We start from the raw sequence: 22,163 nt of genomic DNA, 5'->3' as shown, positions 1-22,163 counted from the left end.
GCAGTTATGAAGATTATTTTATTTTCGCACAATATTTGAAGTTTATGCAATTTTATTCAAATAATCATTATTCTACATTTGCTGAAGACATAATAATGACGCGGAAAGTTACTCGTACCTAAAGGAATATCAGTCTAGATCCTGAAGACCAAAGAAACGCAGAAATATCGCTACCGCTTGTAGAAGTGTGCAATGAAAAAAAAACATAATTCAAGTCATGTCCGTCGAACGAAGACTAGTGCACCCAATAAAACCACGGTAACGTTCTTATGCAAAAAACGTTGCGGGAGCAAGCCAGTGAAAAATCTCACATTCGTTATGTAGCATGTAGAGGCAGCATGTTTATAGAACATACATGCCATTTTATGATTGCTATAAATGCTAAATAATCAACATGATAGAAGCGCAATAAGAACCGCCCCGCCCCTCCCAAACCCAACAACATACTTAAAAGAGTCAATATGCATCGCATCAACCACAACTCGCGGGAACGAAGCGCAGGTGTAGCTATAACTATGCCACGCCACTCTCCTATTGCAATTGCATATGTATATCGAACTTGCTTGAAATTCAAAGGGTACATAAAGATCACGAAAACACTGCAAATCGTCGCTCACGTACGCGATGAAGACATATTCAACCCTTCCTGAATATTGACAATTGGTGAGGGCATGCGAAAATACTTGGACAACGGAGCGTTATTGTAAATAAAAACATAAAAATGTAAGTTCATGCACTAGACTTTCCACAACCAATAATGAAACTAAATTCATGGCCAGGGAATTAGAATGTTAGCCTGGTAGATTTAGGCAGATATATTAAAAAGCCAGTTTGAAATTGCGAATAGCAAGCTAGTGTTAAACCACAAATTCCAACCTGCGCCGTCCACTATTTCCGTTGGTGAAGGGATTTATAATTTTTTCACAGCCAACAGGGATGTCCGCCTGCGCATGCAGAAAGGCCGGACCGGTCCGTAGACTTCACTCGTCTGAGGTCGCAGCCACGTCTTTAAGCGACGGAGTCTGCTGACAGGCCTTTCGGCGCTGGCAACGCTGACAGGTAAAGTGGTCAGTATTCGCAGAAGCATCTGGAGCCAAGGTGTTACCGTCGCCGCTGTAGAGCTTTTCGACAGCAGTCGAAGGGATGTCCGCACCTTCTTTGCTTTCGCGCTTCCACTTTTTCCACGATAGCCGCTTTTCTGCTTCAATAACACGTGCAAGTTATCGGGACGTGCCTCGCAACGAGTGAGCCATACCATTGGGAAACATCCGTCACTACCTTTTCCCCGTTTCCTATTCTGATAGTACACAGCTGAGACGGCACAAAGACGAAGAGCCCACTGACTCCAAAAGCGAGGACGTGGCATATCGTCAAGGCTCTCATAGATCCGACCAAGACCAAGGCAGAAAACAACAAAACCATCTACCGGTTCATCCACCAGTTCGAGGGACCAGACTCGGAAATCCTGGAGAAGGTATGCGTCAAATGCTTCGGGAACACAAACCCAGCAGCTTACGCAGAGCGCTACCGAGGAAGAGAAAGCGTTAACCTGGACAGACCCATCACGCGAGAAGAGGTCTACGCAGCGATTCGAAACACAACCGGAAACACGGCCGCGGGTGCAGACAAGATCAATAACGCACTCATCCGCAACCTCAGCGAAGAGTTAGTCGCAGAATTAACAGACTTTCTCAACAAACACCGGGAAGCTGAGACCCGTCCCCGAGGAGTGGAAACATGCGGAGGTAGTGATGATTCCTAAACCAAGCAAGAAACTGCAAATTGAGAACCTCAGACCGATCTCGCTCACATCGTGCCTGGGAAAACTGTACGAACGAGTGGTGACGCTGAGACTACAACAGTACATGGAGGGCAACGAACAGTATCCCCACAGCATGTTCGGCTTCAGAGCAAAATTATCGACTCAAGACGTACTGCTTCAAATCAAAGAAGTACTCGGGAACGTCTTCAGGAGCGGGCAGAATATAATGCCATTGGATATCAAGGGGGCTTTTGACAATGTAAGCCACGAGGCTATCCTCATGGGCATGAACGACCTGAACTGCGGGAGGAGAGTCCTAGCCTTAGGACTCCTAGCCTTAGGACTACACAACACCTTCGAAGAATTGAAAGAGGCGCAACTAGTCTCTCAACAGCGCAGACTACAGCAGACCCCATCTGGCAGGGAGCTCCTGAAGAAACTAGGCTGCGCCGATCAACTTCAAGAGATACAGAGGACCGAAACAATTCCGTACGAGTATCACAACACACTAAACGTAGCACCCATACCCCGGAACATGGATCCCAACCTACACAAAGCACGCAGAGAGGCGAGAGCTGGATACCTACAAAAGACACTAGCACCCCAAGAAACGAAGGTATATGTGGACGCAGTCACATACGCCAGAGCAGCGGGGCAGGGCGACAGCAACGCGGTAGCAACGGTGATTGATTCGAACTTACGCGAGGTCACCAGCGCATCACTACAAGGCTGTACGATAGTCGAGGCTGAAGAAGCGGCGGTCGCTCTAGCGGCAGCGGAGGGATATCGGTCTAAACGGTCTTTAACAATCCTTACAGATTCACAAACGGCGTGCCGCAAGTACCTACGCGGCAGATTAGGGCACGGTGTGCTCCACATACTCCGCTCCGGAGACCAATAACACAACGACAAACAAAAGAAGAACCAATTAGGCATACGATAGTATGCTAGCCGGGACACACGGGAGTGGCACGGAGGCAAGAGGCGAACAGGATAGCTCGAGGGTACACTTATTACCGAGCATCCAACGTAGGCGACCTCGAGGGGACCGAACCTGTACCCCAAGACTATTCGGCGATACTAAAGTACTACAAGGGCTGCAGAAAGCGGTATCCACCACCGCACAACTCCCTTAGCAGAGAGGACTCTGTCGCGTGGAGGCAGCTACAAACGGGCTCGTACCCGAACCTAAACGTACTCAGCAAATTATAACCCACACAATACAATGACAAATGCCCCTGGTGCCACGAAACACCCACGCTGTATCACATAACCTGGGCATGCCAGAAGATAGACGTGGTACCCGTTATACCAAACGCGAGTGCGGAGCAATGAGAGAGAGTGCTCTCCAGCGATCGCCAGGTCGACCAAGAAGGTCTGATTCGGCAAGCACAACTGGCAGGAGCATCCAGCGGAGCCCTGGACTAAGGGCAACTGACCGTTGTGCTAGAAGATGGACGAAGCCATCTGAAGACCGCAGAAGACCAGCGAATCTAGAGCTAATAAAGTTTTTCACTCACTCACTCACTCACTCACTCACTCACTCACTCACTCACTCACTCACTCACTCACTCACTGACTCACTCACTCACTCACTCACTCACTCACTCACTCACTCACTCACTCACTCACTCACTCACTCACTTGTGAAACATTGATTTGAGGTCTGCCAGCACAATGTCCAGTAGTGGGACGTATACCGACTCCTAATCCAAATACCACTCTCCATAAAGATCACGGGTCTTATCAGGTACCCTATCATTTCATTCTGTGACTCAGCTACATGACAATGACGTGGCTGCCGTTTGCTGCAGTGGAGTATCAGATCCAAAGACTGCAGGGGCCCTGTATGTTGTGACCACACAGGAATTCCTGAAAGCGATTACAACATACACCAATACATATACGAACTTCATGCGCTACTTGATAACGCCTACGAGTCCGTCATGGTGTTCAGGCGCTGAAGTTTTGTTTAATGCGCAATATTTTACGGGTGTCTGCGTTTTACGCCACCAAGTATAGTTTTACGTGGTGTTTTTCAGAGGTGTACAATATACCTAGACGTGTGCAGTGTTTGCGTTGTTACTTGAGATAGGACCCTAGGAACTATCGTGAATCTTCCAGCAATCGTGAACTATCGTGAATCGACAGCAAAAAACTGTCGGGAGGTCCCCCCGACAGTTTTTGCTTTGGGACCTCCGACTGTGCAATTATACTTTACCTGTTTTTGTTTGCTACTGATGAAAATGCCAGACTATTTACGTATTTCGTGCACTTGAGATCACCTTGTCACGCGCACATTAACAGTGTATTTTTTTACCGAAAAAAACTTGGAAAGCAGCAGCTCTTGTGACTATGTGTGCGAAATCGCCATGGTCCGTTCGTTCATTGAGGACATATGCGAGTCACGGCAACGTGCGAGCTTAGTGTGCAATGAAGGCGAGAGCAACATCGTGCCGCGTGGGTTTGGCGGAAGCGCGCCGAGCATCGCGATAAAAGCAAAACAAAGCAGATGTACAACTGACGCAAAGCATGGCGTCGCAGAGAGAAAGACGAATATCTCGCGATCACTGTCGACGGTAATGCAATTAGCATTCGAGAACCGTAGCCATAATCATAAATAAATTTTCATTGCTTTGGCTACCTACACGAGGTACTCCGGTATTTAAGAATAATTGAATTATATTATGGGGTTCTACGTGCTAAAAGCACGGTAGCATTTTGAGGCATGCCTTAGTGCCTTAGTGGTGGGACTCGAGAAATTTGGACTACCTAGGAATCTTTAACATGCACCTAAATCGAAGTACACGGCCATTTTCGCATTTCGCCCCCATTTAAATGCGGTCCCCGGGCCCGGAGCTCGATTCCGCGACCTCGTGCTTGAAAGTCCAACACCATAACCAATAAGCAACCACGCATGCCAATGACGCCAATGAGCTTGGCAGCATGACGACGACTACATGACAATAATATGACGTTTCTTGACTGATAACGATTTTGGAACGACGAAAGCATGACGACAACTGCGTGCGCACTTCGGGATGACGACGAATGCGTGATGACAACCAGATTGAGAAGCTGGAAGAACGTCGATAGCACGAGCACGACGGCATCAAGACGACGGAATGACAGTGGATGCACACTAGCGACTGGTTGACTACGATGCAATGGCGATGATGGTACGATAGCTATGATTGAACAAGGACAGCAAGATTACGATAGAATAACGAACTTTAAAAGATTGACGAAGGCTATATGACGAAGATGGCATGGCGAAAATTGGATGACGTTAATGAAGTGATGACGTGTAGGAACAAGAGCGCTGCAGCCGCCAACATGCTTCAAACACATTTTTGTGTTTTGGTGAAAATATTTATCGGCTTTGCTGCGCACTGCGCATGCGCAAGTGCTGATTATTACGATAGCAAACAACGGAGGTATCAGCTCGCCCGACCGGTCGACTGAGGGCCCGTTCCACTGCGACGCAACCAAGGCCTTCTCACGCTAACGGACCACGCCTCGCCGAAGCGCCGTCATCTCCGCCTACCAAATCAACAAACGCATCAACGACGGCACGCCTTGTAAGCAGCTGCATTGCCTGACGCCTTTTCAGTGGGAAACGAGCCACTGCAGCCGCAACGTGCTTCAAGCACATTTTCGTATTTGTGCACAGGTGAGTGCAGCACCACAACTTTACTATAAAAATTTTGTCAATGTTTGGCAGCGAGTACTTCCCGGCCCACAACTACTGTTTCATTAAGATGTGACTGTGTTTTACATCGTAAGCTGTTATGGGCTCATTCCAAGAGAGAGAGAGAATCAACTTTTACTGAGCCCTTAGTAAAGGTTGGTGCGCTCTGGCACCAGACGGGGTGGAACCTTCTTCTCATGTCTCATATGCGTCCAGCAGTTCCTGGCCCCTAGCCGCCAGCGCAAGCTGGGTCGGTAGGTCGGGGCAGGACAACAAGGTCTTCCATCGCTCGGGGGGCTTGGGGCTGGGGAAGGTGGGGGGTAGGGATAGTGGGGGGTTCTTGAGCTTAGTGCACTGTGCAAGGATGTGTGCTAGAGTGCCTTTTGATCGTCTGCAAAATGGGCATGAATTGCCATGCTCTATTGGAAACATCCTGTGCAAGAGCACGGGATGCGCTAGCGACCCCGCTTGCGTGCATCGCAAGATCGTTTGCTACCTTCGGCTGAGTTGCTGATGCAGACGGGGAAGCTTACATCTGCCGCTTCTGTACATTTGGGTGATGTCTTTGTAATTTGTCACTGGGTGCGGTAGCTCTGGGCCGTCCTCGGCTCGGATTGACAGTTTTCGGGCAAAGTGGTCGGCTAGTGCGTTGCCTTCCACTGCGAGTGAGCCGGGACCCACACAAGCTCAACGGCCCGTCCCGGTGATTTGCGTTTGGTGAGGATCGCTAGTGCCGCGGGAGATATGTTCCCCTTGCGGTTACTTGCGTAGGCGCTCTTGGAGTCTGTGACCACGGCCCTCAGTGCCGGTTGTGTGATTGTGAAGGCCACGGCCACTTCTGCTTCGGCTATATTCGTCGTCCGTAACGACACGTCTGTGACCAGTTTATCGATGGTGGTGACGACTGCCGTTGCTCTGGTACCGTGCTTGGGAAGCGAGGCGTCCTCGTGAGGAACCTCGGGGTTCTCTTCCAGCTGTCGAGCCAATGCCTTGGCCCGAGACGCTCATTCCAACAGCCGTTTGGGTGGCGATGATGTCCGCCGCCACCGCCGGTGTACGGTGTACGTAGCAGCTGTTGCTGGGAAAGAGAAAATCCGGATCCCGGCGGGATAGAACAAGGGCCCGCTAGCTACTCTACCACTGAGCCATGCAGCTTTTCTTATAGTTATTGCAATGGTATAAAATGAACTACGTAATGTAAAATACATATGTTTCAGTTGTTTCACATGTAGCAACGATTCCATACGGGGCACACAGTCGGGTACACACTTTTGCGCTCTTTGTATTTCCAGAAACGAAATGAGAGACTCGCGAAGGTACTCTATAGCAGCAAGACGAGCATCAACGTCTGTATGGCTGTTCGCCATCCAGATACTATGCAGAGCCAACAACATAGTGACATTATAAGGAAGCCATCCTCGTTGTCAACCATTAGGTACCTAATTACCTGTGCATTCTAAGGGAAATGCTCCTTCAAGGTACTTTGCAGGACATCCTAGATATCCCTCCATCCCAGCATTCCAGGAAAACATGTTCAATCGTTTCTGGTTTGCGGCACAAGAAACAGGGGCCGCTCCATGAACGAAGAATCGCTTTTCAGAAAGCCATTTCTTAACTGGCAAAACGCCTGAATGTAATTTAAACAACAATTTTTTAACCTCGGACACGCAGGCGTGCTTTTACACGTTTCAGAACTTTCGCCACCTTCCCCCAGAGAAATGGGTCCCGTACATTGGGAAAACAAGATCACCTAAGTAATTATACATTTTTTTTACTCGACACAGTGCTTAAAACTTCAAAAGCAAATTGTGCCACCGGCATAGGACACGACTCAATACCTCTTTAATATAACCTTGTAGTCGACTTTCCAATTTATTGGACGAAATGACACACTGGGGCAAAGGGCTGGTCATGAAAGGATGCTGAACAGCCCCCCCCCCCCCAAAAAAAAAACGATTTACAAGCTGTCTCAGAAATAAATGCGATAAGCTCAAGCCCCACTTGCGGGCACGCCGAAAAAGGTTTGTCTGACTTGTTCGTTCCCATGTCCATCTCCATGCAAACGCAGCAACAACTTGATCAAGTCTGCACATTCGTTCGAGAACAGTGGAGCACTTGAAACACGTATCGCAATTTACTAATGAAAAACAAGTTGCAAACTGTAGCACGAGCAAAGATAGACAAATCGTTGCCCTTCAATTTTTCGGCTTTTTCTCGAATTTATTCTGTCTGCCTCGGCCAGTAAGAATCGCTGTCGGTGTGATGGTCTAAGGGTGCGCCTAAATATTTTACTGGTGTTGTTACCCACTGCACATTTAGGAAAAACTGTGGCGTGAGATCCCAATCCCCATTCCAAAAACTAAGACATTTTCCCCAGTTGAATGCATTTCTGCTTACCTCGCAAAAGCATTTTACAACCAAAATAACTTCCGCAATAATTCGAAGATTTGACCAAAATATAGCTGTATCATCTGCATAGGCCAGAACGCGCACTTCACAGGCATGAAGCCTGAAGCTACTAATTGTACTGCGGTTTATAATACTTAGGCGAACGCTTTCAAAAACATGCAAAAAGGAGAGGAGAGATGGGGCATCCTTGGTGAAATGAGCGCCGCGCTTCGATGAGATTTCCCAGATCTTTGTTAACAACCAACCGAGTTCTGCAACCATTGCATGCCATACGAACAGCTTCTGTTATTACCCTATCAACATTCGCATGTTCCAAGACAGCTACAGCCAAGTCATATGGCACGCGGTCAAAGGCCGTCTCAAAATCAATCTGGAGCATCGCGACTGCAGCCATCATGACATCGCAACACTCTAACACACGCCTCGCTTTTTGAATGCTGGTAAAGATGCTCTTGTGCTTTATTCCCCATGTTTGATGCGGGCCCGCTGTTTCTTTCATTACGCTCTGCAACTTTCTAGCCACTACGTTCATAAAAAGTTCGCAGTCTACGTTTGTTAGACTGACTGGTTGATAGGCTGACACCGACAGAAGTTTAATGGAATCGTTCGTTTACGAAATGAAAATAATATGGAAAGTGAGAAACCATGAAGACCGATATTTACACTCAAAGGCTTCGTTAAATAAGCGCCACAATATTGAAAATATTCCTGTTTTCAAGGTCCTATACAAAGCCGAACTTAGCCCGTCAGGGCCAAGGGACTTCACGGGATTTAGGTCATCGTTCGCCTTCCCTACCTCGCCTACCGAGATTGAAAGTTCACAGATCTATCCTTTGTTTCGTCATCTAATTGTGGCACGAATGACAAGATACGCTTTCGAAATGGTCGCTATCTGCCGTACCTAACGAAAACAAAGCACTACAGTACGCGTAAAAGGCTTGCTCAGTCTCGTCTTTCGAGCCTGTCACGGCACCGTTGTATACGAGTTCTGTTATTGTATTAGTTTGGCGCGTAACGTTTTTTCCGTGCCTAGTGCGCGTTTTGTAGGCTTTTCGGCCATTACCATTGTCTCTGTTCTCGCTCTTACAATTGCACCTCGAAATCTTTCAATGTCTAACAACTGAAATCTTTCTTTCAGCACACAGAGATCTGCCTGAAAGGCACCAGGCGTTATACTATCTTCTTTGAAAACAGTTAGCAAGTTCGAGCATAACAGTTGCTCATGATTTCGTTCTCCATGCTACTTCTTTCTATAGCTTTCATTTTAATACTTTGTTTAAACGTTTCTCAGTTCGGCCCGATCTCTGAGTTATCGTTTTGGTACAGTTCTCGTGTTACCTCAAGTGCTAAAGTTTTGCAAACATCGTCATCAAGTAGTTTATTAAGTTTTCATGAATCCCAGTTTCATTTTACTTTTCTTTCTTTCTTTACTGCAAATGATAAACATCACGAGGCAATGGTCAGTGAAGGATACAGGGGTTGCGCAATAATCCTTACGCAGAGGCACAATATCCATCGACACGTACGCAAAATCTACGCGTGCGTGACCAAAACCTTGAAAGTCTAAATCGGACGCCGTGCCCACTGGTAATACATTCTACCACATCTTCAAGAGCAATGTCGTTGATGTTATTCATTACCTTTAGCGTGCTACCTAGTCTCACGATGCGGCACAATACTGGTTTTGTCTCGTGATGGAGCATACACAATTAAAATCACCGAGAAAGATGAGCATACGATCGGTGTTACAATACTAACTAATTCTGCAGAAGAACTATAGACGCCGTACAAAGTCCATTGGAGCATACAGACAAGCCACGTGCCACTCCTCGCAGACAAAAACAAAATCACAGACTACAAAGCTGCCCACTGGACAGCTTGTAACCGATTGTACAACAATCCCTAATGAACTACGCAACAATAGAACTCAACCTCGCGACTTCCCAACTGCATGACTGACGCACACAACATAATGCGCGGGAAACGGGCTTAACATGCCGTCGGTCCGGCCTTCGCCTTCAACTTTTCTTTCCTGCACTGCGATTATATGTGGTTCGTGTTCCGTCGAAATACGATACAGCTGATTTTGCCTTCTTTTAGTAGCTAATCCGCACACATCAATCGTTCCTATCCGCAGGGACCTCTCCAACGACGCATTTATCCAGCCGGACGGACCGCCGGCAACACGCCCTCATTCGCCGCTCACTCGCCATAGCGGCGCCTAAAGGGTAGCCTGTTGGCCGCCCCTTGTAAGCGGCGGATCGCGGGCGTCCGAACGGCGCTGTGAGGTTTCTTTTAACCAATTCGCTTCTAGCGATGCTTCAACCGGACTCAGACGCTGCTCCTGCGACACCGCCACCACATCGTTATGCTGACGCTTGGCTAGGGTTGACTCCGCGTCCATTATTTCCCCAGGTGGTGGTGATAACTTTATTGCACACAGGGGAGTTGCGGACACGCAGGTCCTTGGGCCCCCGCACGGCCCCACTGCACTCAAATGTTCATGTCCTGGAGGCTCATGACGTTGGCAGCCCGGCCTGTGACGACGGCTTGCTTGGCCGGGTCCTCGGAGCGCAGTAGGGTCTCCCAACCCTCCCAAGTAGTAAGGTGCTCCAGGCCCCGCGGGGGAGGATCCGCCGGGCAGAGGAAAAGAATGCGATCGAGAGTGGCTTTGGGGTGGTGGCAGAGGGTACAGGAGGGGTCGGTGTGGACGTGCTGATAGCGCGAGCGTATATAAGGGGAGGGTAAGGTGCGTGTTTGGAGTCGCCTCCAAAGTGTCTAGTGATAATTGTCGAGGGAGGGATGGGGTGGGGGGTAGAGCCGACGCTCGGCTTTGCAGGCTCGCGTCAGTTCACTGAATGAATGCATGCGCTCCCGTGAGAACCTTGGATCGGAGGCCGCCGGTGCCCGGTTGAGAGAACCTCGGGCTAAAGCGTTGGCAGCCTCGTTTCCAGGATTCCCAGAATGGGCAGGAACCCATATGAGCTCCATGTGGCGGGGCGGGTGTGCAGCGAGGGAGTTCAGTATGCGAAATGCAGGGACGTGAACTCTCCCGCGAGCAAAACTTAGTATCGCAGTTTTAGAGTCCGATAATATATACCGGGCCTCCGTGCGCGTAATAGCTAGGGCAATGGCGGCCTCTTCAGTCTCCTCCGAAGTGGCAGTTGGGCATAAGTGAAAGGTAATAATCGGTTGTAGGGAGGGGTTCGTGATGGCAACAACCGCGTCCTCACCTGTGCATACGGGATCCACCCACACAGCATCCGGTTCCGTGCCATAGTGTTTGTAGAGCGCCCGTGCGCGAGCTCTGCGGCGGGGTTCGTGGTAGGTGGGGTGCATGTTTTTTAGGCAGAGGTTTAATAAGAAGTTCGCGGTGAATGTGGTGGGGGACGTGGAGCTGTGTGGAATGCGTGGCTGGTATCGTGATACCAAGGGTGTGTAGGATGTGTTCCCAGCACTTTCGTCGACCATTGGCTTTGTGCTTGCTACCTGCTGCGTCTGAGGGACGCTGGTCGCGTCCATGGACTCTCGTTGGTTCCTCAACCTGGAGCACCGGACCAACGCCTCCCGCGGTCGCCGGCCTCTCGGCGCTCAACCGGTGTGGGCCCCCACCATGGCCGACGCTTGCCGCCCGCAGACCGTGTCTGCCCCCTGATAGGTTCCGCTCTTGTTAGCTGTGGCGGGTGCTGCAGCTTGCTCTGCCTCGTCCATGACAAGCTCACTTCGGTCTACAACCGTAGATCTGCCGACTGCTTTTGCGTAGCTGCGAGTACATACTTCCTGTCGGTGGCCAGATGCATGACATTCGGTGCACTTAGGAACCCTACAATCTCGCCGTATATGACCCGTGTGCTTGCAACGAAGGCACACAGGCGCTCTACCTGGCGCCATAATGCGCACTGTATCGCTTCCAAGGTGCATTTGGTGCGGTATGTGATCCAGTGCGATACGCTCCTTTAAACACAGTCGCACAAAATTTATCATATATCAGACAGTCAGCATATTGGAAGCCTCCGTTATCCATCTGTCGTTGGTCACCTCCTTTAGTTCACAATATTCACTGAATGCCCTCCGAATGTTCTTTTTCATGACATCCAATACCACCCAATGCAGTTTCATTCGCACTTCTTGCCTGCTGGGGTCGATGAGATGTAAAGACTGTCCTTGACGACTAAGCGTCCTGCTTCTATAAGTTTCTTCTTAGTTTCATCCGTACGTAGGTTAACGAGCCATACGTGGGACATCTGGTAGGCACCTATCACAGCAACGTCATCGATGGCGCCGGCGCCTTGCAGGGGTTTTCGAAAGTCTTCGATGCGATACGGATGACCTGAAATGCCGCAGTGCAGCATGACCGCACGCTTCATAGCTTCACCCGATGAAACATTACGCAGAATAATCCTGCAGTCCTTGGGCACGAAAAATGACTGCTTATCATGGCCATTGACGAGCGCTATTGCAGCTCGATCGGAGCCAACCATGCCGCATCCACACGCGCCGGTGACCGAACGCAGAATCCAGTGAGCCATGCCAGCGCTTGCGAGCATGCAGCGGAAAAATACCCTATAAACGCGTACTAGCACGCGAAAAGAGACGCGATGTGAGATGCGTAGCATCGGTACCTTCACGTTTTCCATTTAACTTGCATATTATTACACGAGGTAGAACGCCATGTAGCGGATATACTTGTAGCGGTACAAGGCAGTTGAAGAATGTTTGAGGAAGAAAAAGAAGTTTAAGGAGATGTATACAAAAATGCTCGAAAAAATATGCATTGTGTACCTAACTAAACCAAGCTGGCTAGGTGACTGCCACCGCGGCATTTCACATGCGATGCCAATAAGTCATCATCATCATTAGCATCGTATCGTGCCACTGGCCTTGCAATGTGAGGTTTGCACCGCGTAGCGTCGATACGTGCGCCCTTTGCATTGCGCATTATTACACCACGTGACACGCCGTGTAGCAGTTGCACAGGTAGCGGTACAAGGTAGATAGAGAAGTCTTGAGGATAGAAAATAAGATTTATTTATGTTACCCTCAGGGTTTGCACATTACAACGAGGAGGCGCATATTACAGACCAAAATTGGAAAAATAGTTGATGCAATAACAACAAGAAGCATAAACAATCACCAGATTATTACAAAGATGAAATGCAGCAGTCGTAACTAAGATAAAGCAGACTAATTTGAACATCTAAAACTAAAACAACACGCTAAATACAGAATTACGAACTCAATACAAATAATCAAGCAATGTTGAGCCCGTTATTCAAGTAACCGTTAAAGCGCGGTGTATCTGTGATAGCTGGAGCTGCTTCTGGCAGCTGATTCAAGGTGGTTCAAGGTAAAAATGCATGTGAATAGGTCACAGTTCTACAACGAGGTACATCAACTTTTTGGAGGTGGTCAATCCTAGATTAAATGAAAGGAGGGGATTTAATGAACTGATTGCGGCGATGATTCTTGTGATAGTAAATTTTATGAAAAAGAGCGAGACGTGCTATTTTACGCCGAATTGTAAGTTCTGGATCGTTAAGTAGTAACTTCGTCACGGTAACACTGGCTGTACGGTCATAATTGGATAAGATGTAGCGAACGGAACGATTCTACACTCTTTCAAGTTCGTTTATCAGTGTTGTACCACCTGGATCCCAGAGAGATCATGCTTATTCAAGTGTCGGACGAATGTAAGTCGTGTAGAGAAGCTTTTTAAGTGATGGGGGTGCCATATAGAAGTTTCTTCGAAAGTACCCAAGTGATATGTTAGCTTTGGTGACGATGTGCCTCACATGATGGTTCCGTGATAGGTTACTACAAATGTTAACGCCGAGATATTTGTAACATGAAACAGACTCAAGAGGCGTATTATCAAGATGATAGTGTGGTGATGCTAAGAAGGTGCGGGATACGCGCATTGATTTGCATTTCCAAAGGTTCAATTCCATGTTCCACGTTTGACGCCAGGAATGTATGGTATTTAAGTCGATTTGGAGTAAGGCAAGATAGTCTTGGTTAGTTATTTTCTGATAAATTACACAGTCATCCGCAAATAGGCAAACCTTTGATGAAATGTTATCGGGTAGGTCATTCACGAAAATTAAAGAAAGTAGGGGTCCCAATACAGACTCCTGGAGAACACCCGATAGCACTGGCTGGACTCGGGAATCAACAGTATTTGCGGAAACAAACTGAGTACGGTTAAAAAGGAAAGCTCGAATCCAGTTAAGAACATTACGATCTTGATTTAACTGGCCGAGCTTAAAAAGTAGTAAATGATGACTAACCTTGTCGAATGCTCTAGAATAATCTAAAAAAATACAGTCTATTGTGAATCCAAAATCGAGTAAATAATACAGGTCGTTAGTAAAGACCAGAAGCTGTGTTTCGCAAGAAACATTCTTGGGGAAGCCATGTGAGCGTGTAAAAAAACTGGTTCGACTCAAGAAAATTAATATGGTAAGTGAAAATAATGTGTTCAAAAACTTTACATGGAACAGGTGTGAATGAAATTGGACGGAAATTTGATGGATTGTGTGTTACCCCAGACTTGTGAACTGGCACAACCCTACCTATCAGCCAGTCTTCCGGAAAGCTAGACAGCTACAGGGACTATAAAAAAATACATGCCAGAATGATAGAAGAATATTCAATAGTATTTTTCAAGAATTTCGTACTGATTCTGCCGCATGATGATGAGTTTTTTGAGTTTCTTAATGACTGCACGAATACCCTCAGAAGTAATAAAGATGGCGTCCATGGGCATGTAATGACGTAATGGCAAGGTATGTTGCGTATCGGTAGGTACTTCGCGAGAAAAAGTCTCTACAAACGCATCACATAAGACAAGCGTGCATTCTACGTCAGGCACGGGATGTCCTTCTGTTAGCAAAGCACTGCCCTCCATTGCCGCGTATGACATTCCGAAATTGTCTAGAGTTATTCTTAACATATCTGGAAGGTTACGATTAAAAAAAAGTTCACATCGTTTCAGTTCCAATAAGTAAGTTGTGGTGGCTGACCAACGTTTATCCGACCGAGATTTGATAGCAGCGCGATAGAGCCTTTTCTTACGGTTAGAAAGACGGTTTATGTATCTCTTGTACCACGGGGCGCTCGTATTCGAAAAAACTTTCTTGGTAGAAATATATTTATAGGTTATTTCTGAAATCATCATTTCATATAAGTCCCAGTTGCTTTGCACAGATCGTTCAAGGTAATCGGACAAGAACTCATCTAAAAAGGAGCATAATTCAAGAATTTCGTCGGAAGCCGCTTTAGCGTCGAATGCCGCTTTCTTGTAGCGGCGTATTTTTTTGAGATGCTTTCGCGCGCGTAAGAATCGCAGTGAAATATTTGATTGAATAATTACATGATCACTGATACCAGGCGTATTAGATAAACAAGATCAAATTTCTGGCGATGATGTCAAAACAAGGACAAGAATTGAAAATGTATTATTTGTAACGCGTGTAGGAAATGGAACCAGCTGTGTCAAACCGAATTCAGAGCAGATGTGTAGGAAATGGTCCGCTTCAGCTGAATGAGGCGGTGAATACGAGTACGAATTTGACCATATAATATTAGGAAAATTGAAATCACCTAATAGAATGACTGGCGCTCCGGGAAACAAAATGTTTACATGATTCAGGCTATCCTGAAGGTCGTCTCCAAAATTGGAACACTCAGAAGGAGGGCGGTAGCATACACCAATGACAATTTTTTAAAACCCAGGTTGAGGAAACATCATGTTGCCTCCAAACTAGACTTTATAACAACAGCGTAGCTTTCAATTTCCACGTTTACAGCAAGAAGAACGCCACCGCCACATCGATTAGGCCTATCACAGCGAAATATTTTGTATTTCTTTTCACAGCAAAACAACTCTTCGTTTGGTATTTTATCAGAAAGCCAACTTTCAGTTAACGGAACAATATCAGCGTTAGAATCGTTGATCAATACACACATTTAAGCTTTCTTTGACAAATTGCTGCGAATGCTAGTAGAGAGCACAATCACATTGCTATTGTTAGCGGAAGCGCCGCCCCTGGCTTTCTGCTAGATTATGGAGATGTATAAATATTGGTGTAACAAACGAAATCTATGGCATACGTGAATAATTCAAGCAGGCTACACTCTTAAAGCGTTGCGTCCTCTGGAATGTATATTTGTCCCACAACAGTAGTCATCTGCCGTGCTTGCGTTTCCTTTTATGCGAAGCATATTACTAGAGCTCAACAGCTCCTCAGGCGCGGCGGTGTCGCCTTCAATACCACGTGACACCGTGACGTCACGACAGAGGAGAAACGGGGCTCCAACTCGCGCCGTCGCTCGCGGCGTCGCCTTCAAGGCTGACCACGTGACACCGTGACGTCACGACAGAGGAGAAACGGGTCTCCAACTCGCGCCGTCGCTCGCGGCGTCGCGGCGGTATATAAGCAGCTGCGCTTGTTTCTAGGTGGCTTTGGCTCAACTCTTGCAAGATGGGCTGGGTGGGAATCGAACCAGGGTCTCCGGAGTGTGAGACGGAGACGCTACCACTGAGCCACGAGTACGATGCTTCAAAGCGGTACAAAAGCGCCTCTAGTGAATGCGGTGTTGCCTTAGAAACGAGCTGTTTCTAAGGCTCAGGCGTGCGTCGCTTGCTCAGGCGCACATTTCGTTGCCGCGACGAACGCTCGACGCTCACCGCGTCCAATGCGGGGCGCGTAGTCGCTGCGCCGTAGCCCATTGTCTTACACCCCTTGGCGGGTCGACGGGAACGCTGTCGCGTTCCACTCTTGAAGGCGAAGCAGAGTAACGCATGAGTTGTTTCTTCGTCTAGCCGAACCAAATATAGCCAAGCAACAGCAGTTCACCAGGCTAAACAGTGGTTCAACAACTAAAATAAAGGCTAGTATGCTTCGCATCCTGGGCTTAACCTTAGCTAAGCCACAGCCATTTTTTTTTAAACTCGGCGCTCGCTACTTTCCTGTCGAGAATGCTCTGTCACGCTGATAACGTGCGAGTCGTTCATGACGTGAAGTACCGGCTCGAAGCGTTAAAGAAAGGAAATGCGGGCGAGACACATGACAAACTTGAAAAAGGGGGTACCAGCGAAATACAAAGGCCGCAAGGCAAAGGCGTGAGGCACAGACGAACACTGGCCGCGTCCGTGCGCGTCTCACGCCTTTTCCTCGCGTCCTTTGTGCTTCGATGGTGCCCCCTTTCTTCAAGTTCGTCATGCACCAACTGGCGCAAGAGCTTGCGCTAATACACATGACAATTATTGTTGTGGGACAACATAAGCCCCAAGGGGTGTAGATTTTTTGAAGAGTGTAGGTGACTGTTTTTCACCGTGTCGTTTCAAGAGAACGCCATTAAATCAGCATCATCACCACTGCCATCGTATTGTGCCATCTGACATGCGCGCTGCGTTGCAGCGATACGTACAAACCTTCCATTACAGTTGTTTTATATTGCACAAGGTATCCCGAAATGTAGGATTTGCATAAAGCAGTTGCACGCTGCGTGTAGCTCACCCTGGATGAAGCAGCCTAGGTGACTGTTTGCCACCGTCCGTGTTTCGATGCCGTCATCATCAACAGCAACGTAACGTATCACGGGTCTCAAGCGTCCGTGTTTAAGCTCAATGATTTCGAAGACCGTTCACATCGAGGACATTCAATATTTCACGGCGTAGCAGATAACCTTGCTGCAACTTGGGGACAGTCAGAAGAGAAAATTTGTTCGGTTTTAAATTCAGCCTTAAGGCCGAACCCAAATAAGAGCGAAGACCGCTTTTTCTAGCCGCAGAGATTTGGTCGTTTTGGTACCTAATAAGTCCAGTGCACTTATGGTTATATTTTTATCGTCTGACCTATAGAAACGATTCTTTCTTCTAAAAACAAGTTAAAATGAACTGGTAAGTCAACATTTTTGTAAGTTAACTTGAGCTATGAGAACTAAGCTGTAAGAACTTGGCAATGAAAGCGGCCAACTTTTCACTGTGAAGTACAAGAAGCTGTGCAGCTACAAAAATTGTTACATTTACTCCCTTGAAACCGATACTGTCTATGAACTCGAAAAATCTTTTTCGTTAGTGGAGACAATAAATTGGGCTACAGTGTATGACTGCAGTGATCCTAATGATGCTTACGAGAAATTCTACAAGTTAAAAGTAAGTTATGACGATAATGCGTTTCCTTTATAATCTGGCCGAAAGAATAAGAAAACCTTGGATTAACCCTGCACTATACAGTAGAATAAGAGAAGAAAACAAGAGCTATCATACTTTTATTAGTACGCGCGATGTAAACCTATTTAAGCAGTTCAACGAGCTTCGAAATAAACTAACTTCAGATCTAAAGAAAGCAGAAAAAGTTTACTATGAAGGTTTGTTTCTTCGCCATCAAACTAATGTAAAAAGATATAGGAAACAGTAAAGAGATTTACAAGCAGAAAAAATGCAATAACCAGCGTACAAGAAATTGAGATAAATGGAAAAGCGATAGCAGGGTAGTGTTTGGATCACACCTTCCATGAGTATTTTATACAATCGGGGATGGCAGATAGCGCAATTATAGGGAGTCAACAACCAACAAGACAAATCAGTTCTTCACTAAATTCGTTTGTTCTGTATCACGTCTCCCCGCAAGAGACTGAAGAGTTACTTAATAGAACAAAAAATGGCGCCGCTGGTTATGGCGAATTTAGGGCTGAAACAGCAAAGTATGTTTTCAAGTTACTAAAAAATGTTCTCACCCATATTATTAACCTAATGTTCGATTCGGGTAACTTCCCTGACCAACTGAAAATAGCAAGGATTGTTCCGATACACAAATCCGGAGACAAAAACGCCGTTACACATTATCGGCCAATATTGGTATCACCTTTTTTATCAGAAGTCTTTGAGTGGTCAATTAATAATCGCATAACAAAGTTCTTAAAGAAATGTAATACCATATCTAGGTCGCAATTTGGATTTCAAAGACACAAGTCAACTGAACAAGCGCTACTTCATGCAAAGGAGAAAATCATTCAAGGTATTGAAAATAAGGATTACACATTAGGGCTCTTTCTAGGTTTGCGAAAAGCGTTTGGTTCAGTGAATCATGGCATTCTGCCTCTAAAGCTGCAATGTTATGGAATACATGCCATGTCATGGAAATTAATGACCAGCTATCTTGAGAAATGCTTCCAATTTACAAATGTCAATAATTATTCCTCGATATCGTTAAATGTAACAACTTGAGTGCCCAAAGGATCAGTAATAGGTCTTACCCCGTTCTTGTTATACATTAACGGCATAACTATGATTGACAACACCCTTGCTATAGTAATGTTTGCGGACGATATTAATGTGTTTTTTACTTCACGGACTAAAGTGAACTTCAAGAAAAGACTAATCATTGTCTACAAAATCTATCCCAATGGCAAAATGATATATCTACAATGAAATGCCTCTACAACCAAATACATCGTTTTTCCTCCATCAAATAAAAGCGACCAACATTCCGTGCATATTACGTATGGAACCGAGAGTATTCAGCAAATACCTGAGCAAAAATTCCGTAGGAGCTTGGTTCCAAGAGTCTTTGGCATGGTCATGTCATGTGGACCATTTGATAGTCGATATAGCTCGATCAATAGGAGGCATTAGAAATATTTCTACATTTATGCCTCTTCGGCTAAAAAAACTCTTTATTAAACTCTAGTATACTCTAAGATTGCCTTCTGTTGGCTAGTATGGGGTACCACCACTCAGCGCAACTATAATAGATTAACGATGCTAGGAGCGCGTGCTACGTATATCTGAATATTATGCAGGAGATGTCCGTGGCTTGCCTACCAGGGAGTTATTTGCGAAACACAACATGCTTAATGGCTAATCAAGTTTATCTTCATAAATTAGTGCTACATTTAGACGCCACAAACATATGCAAAGATAGTGCTATAGTAGTTGAACACCAGTACGGGTTTAGGCAGCATTGGAGGAGGCTTCCGAAGATTAGGACAAATTACGGGAAACAATCGGTAACATATCAAGCTGTAGAGATTCTAAATAAACAGAAAGACATAATAAATTAGACAGATAGCCATGGTAAACTTAAAAGAATGTACAAAACATTTCTTGTCACAACAGCATGTGTATTGTAGACTGTTTTACATTATTTTCTACTTTATTTATAGAATTTCATTTTTCTTATTCTATTTATTTTTTTGCGCACTATGTGCTGCTACATAATTGTTTTCTACAACTCTGTAACGTGATTAAAGGGCCTAGTAGCTATCTAACACATGAATACTGTGTGACCTCTTTGTATATGTATATCTATCTGCGTGATCTTCGTGCATATGTAGGCATCTCATACTTGTTATCTGATGTATTAGAAGCCACTTTCTTTTTCTTCATCGGCTGTACAGTGAATGTAACCACAATTTTTCATATAATGTGCACCTTATTCTATACGTTATTGTACGCGTAAATGCTGTAGGGACTGAATGGGGGCCCAGTCAAGCTGTTTCAGCATTTAGTCTCTTTCTCCGCAGGAAATGCCCTGAAACAAAGTCATTTTGATTTGATTTCATTTGAACTGCTATTGGGCGATATGCCCTGCACTGCTAAAGTATCGTCTACCGCTACGAACTGCCTTTATGATGAGTCTTTTTCTTAAGAGAAATTGGGCACCGGCAGCGCAGCCAATATTGTCAAGATTTATCATTTTCATTATCGAACGTACCAAGTGCAGGTAATAAACGTGTATTTTGATTCATGTGCCGCTCACATGTTTGTATTCAAGGGGATTTGACTGACTGTTAAAATTTTCATTGAAGAGCTGTTCGTCTGTGGCAAGAATTGTGGTTGCCGCAGAATTGATAGTTGGGCGAGTTGGTACGAATTCATAGTAAAATATTTTTGCGCGCACAATTGACAAGGACACAGTGAGTGTGTCCTTGTCGCTAGTGTGTCCCCCTTCACTGTGTCCTTGTCAAAGCGCTAGTGTGCCCCCCTTCATTGTGTCCTTGTCAGTTGTGTGCGCAAAAATATTTTACTATGAATTATGGTTGCCGTCATGTCCGCGACCTAAAGTCATGCGGTGTTGCCGTAGTAGATGTCACCGACGATATCGCGCCTAATATTTCACTTCCAACGTCTTTGGAATTGGCTTATAGTGGCGTTGTAAAGCTGCTCAGGTGCAGCTTTACTAAGTCCGGTCTCCTGTGTTGCAGTTTAGCAAAGAGCAGCATTGACATTACACGGTACAATACAGCGTAGTTGGACATTAATCTAGGCACTGCATGACAGACACAAAAAATGCGAAGAAGGAAACTTGTGAAGTCGAGGTTTTGACGGAAGCCTGTCTGGTCGGGAGGCACCTACAAGAGGTACCCCGTAATCTCTCGGCATATGGCTACCCGAGGTCATTTGTGAACTCGGTGGAACGCCATCTGTCTCAGCCCCCAAGGCCTGACTGTGTGCTCCCAAGAAAACGCGCCCCCGTACCGTATGTGCCCGGTGGGAGCGAGGGCTCAGCCCGCGTTCTGCGCGGCTATGACGCCCAGGTAGCTCACGTGCCATCCCGAAAATTGCGCCACCTGCTGGTAAACGTGAAAGACAAGCTTCCGAAGACAGTTTCCTGGCATCGTCTGCGGGATTCCATGTGAAGACTGCGACTGCATATATATCGGCGAGACAGGAAATTTCGAACAGCGGTCGAAGCAGCATGTTAACGATGTCAAAAAGAAAAAAAGTCGCCTCAAACGCCTTGGCAGAGCATGCAGATCACTTGAGCCACAGGATTGATTGGGATAACGCCAAGATATTAGAAAAAGAAAGAAATATGACGTCAGGACACCACTTGGAATCCCTCCTAATCCAAATGACAGATAGCACCCTCAACCGGAATGACGGAACCCTCCCCCCCATCTACACGCGCTGCTTACGTCATATTTTAAAGCCATATAAACATAATATCGCACGTCCTTGATTTCATTGTGAACAAGGCTCCCGTCAGGGGAGCCGAAACGTCTTTTCTTGTATTCATTCGGTGGTCGGTGTCCTTCCTTTTACCCTTCTTCAAGAAAACTTGTGTTACAGATTTAAAAAATGTACAAGTGGGAGCTATGACAAAGTTACTAGCGCTAACAAGACTGACGGAAAAAAGGCGGGACAAGACACAGTGCATCGTATCCCACCTTTCCTTCCGTTAGTCTTGTTAGCACCTGTAACTATGTCGCAGCTAACGCACCCGACACCAACTACCCCAACTATCTGCGTTACTGTACAGGTAGAAGATAGGTTCTGTTAAAAAGGAGAAT

General features: G+C 46.3%; 1 protein-coding gene across 1 annotated transcript in view; it reads right to left on the bottom strand.

The window, feature by feature from the left end:
- Positions 1–22,163, bottom strand: part of LOC142568093 (uncharacterized) — a 118,706-nt gene that overhangs the window by 63,529 nt on the left and 33,014 nt on the right. The window lies entirely within an intron of this gene.

This window comes from Dermacentor variabilis, unplaced genomic scaffold (genome assembly GCF_050947875.1).
Source record: "Dermacentor variabilis isolate Ectoservices unplaced genomic scaffold, ASM5094787v1 scaffold_16, whole genome shotgun sequence".
Taxonomy (NCBI): domain Eukaryota; kingdom Metazoa; phylum Arthropoda; class Arachnida; order Ixodida; family Ixodidae; genus Dermacentor; species Dermacentor variabilis.
Note: the sequence above shows the minus strand (reverse complement) of the source record. Positions and strands in the feature narration are given on the sequence as shown.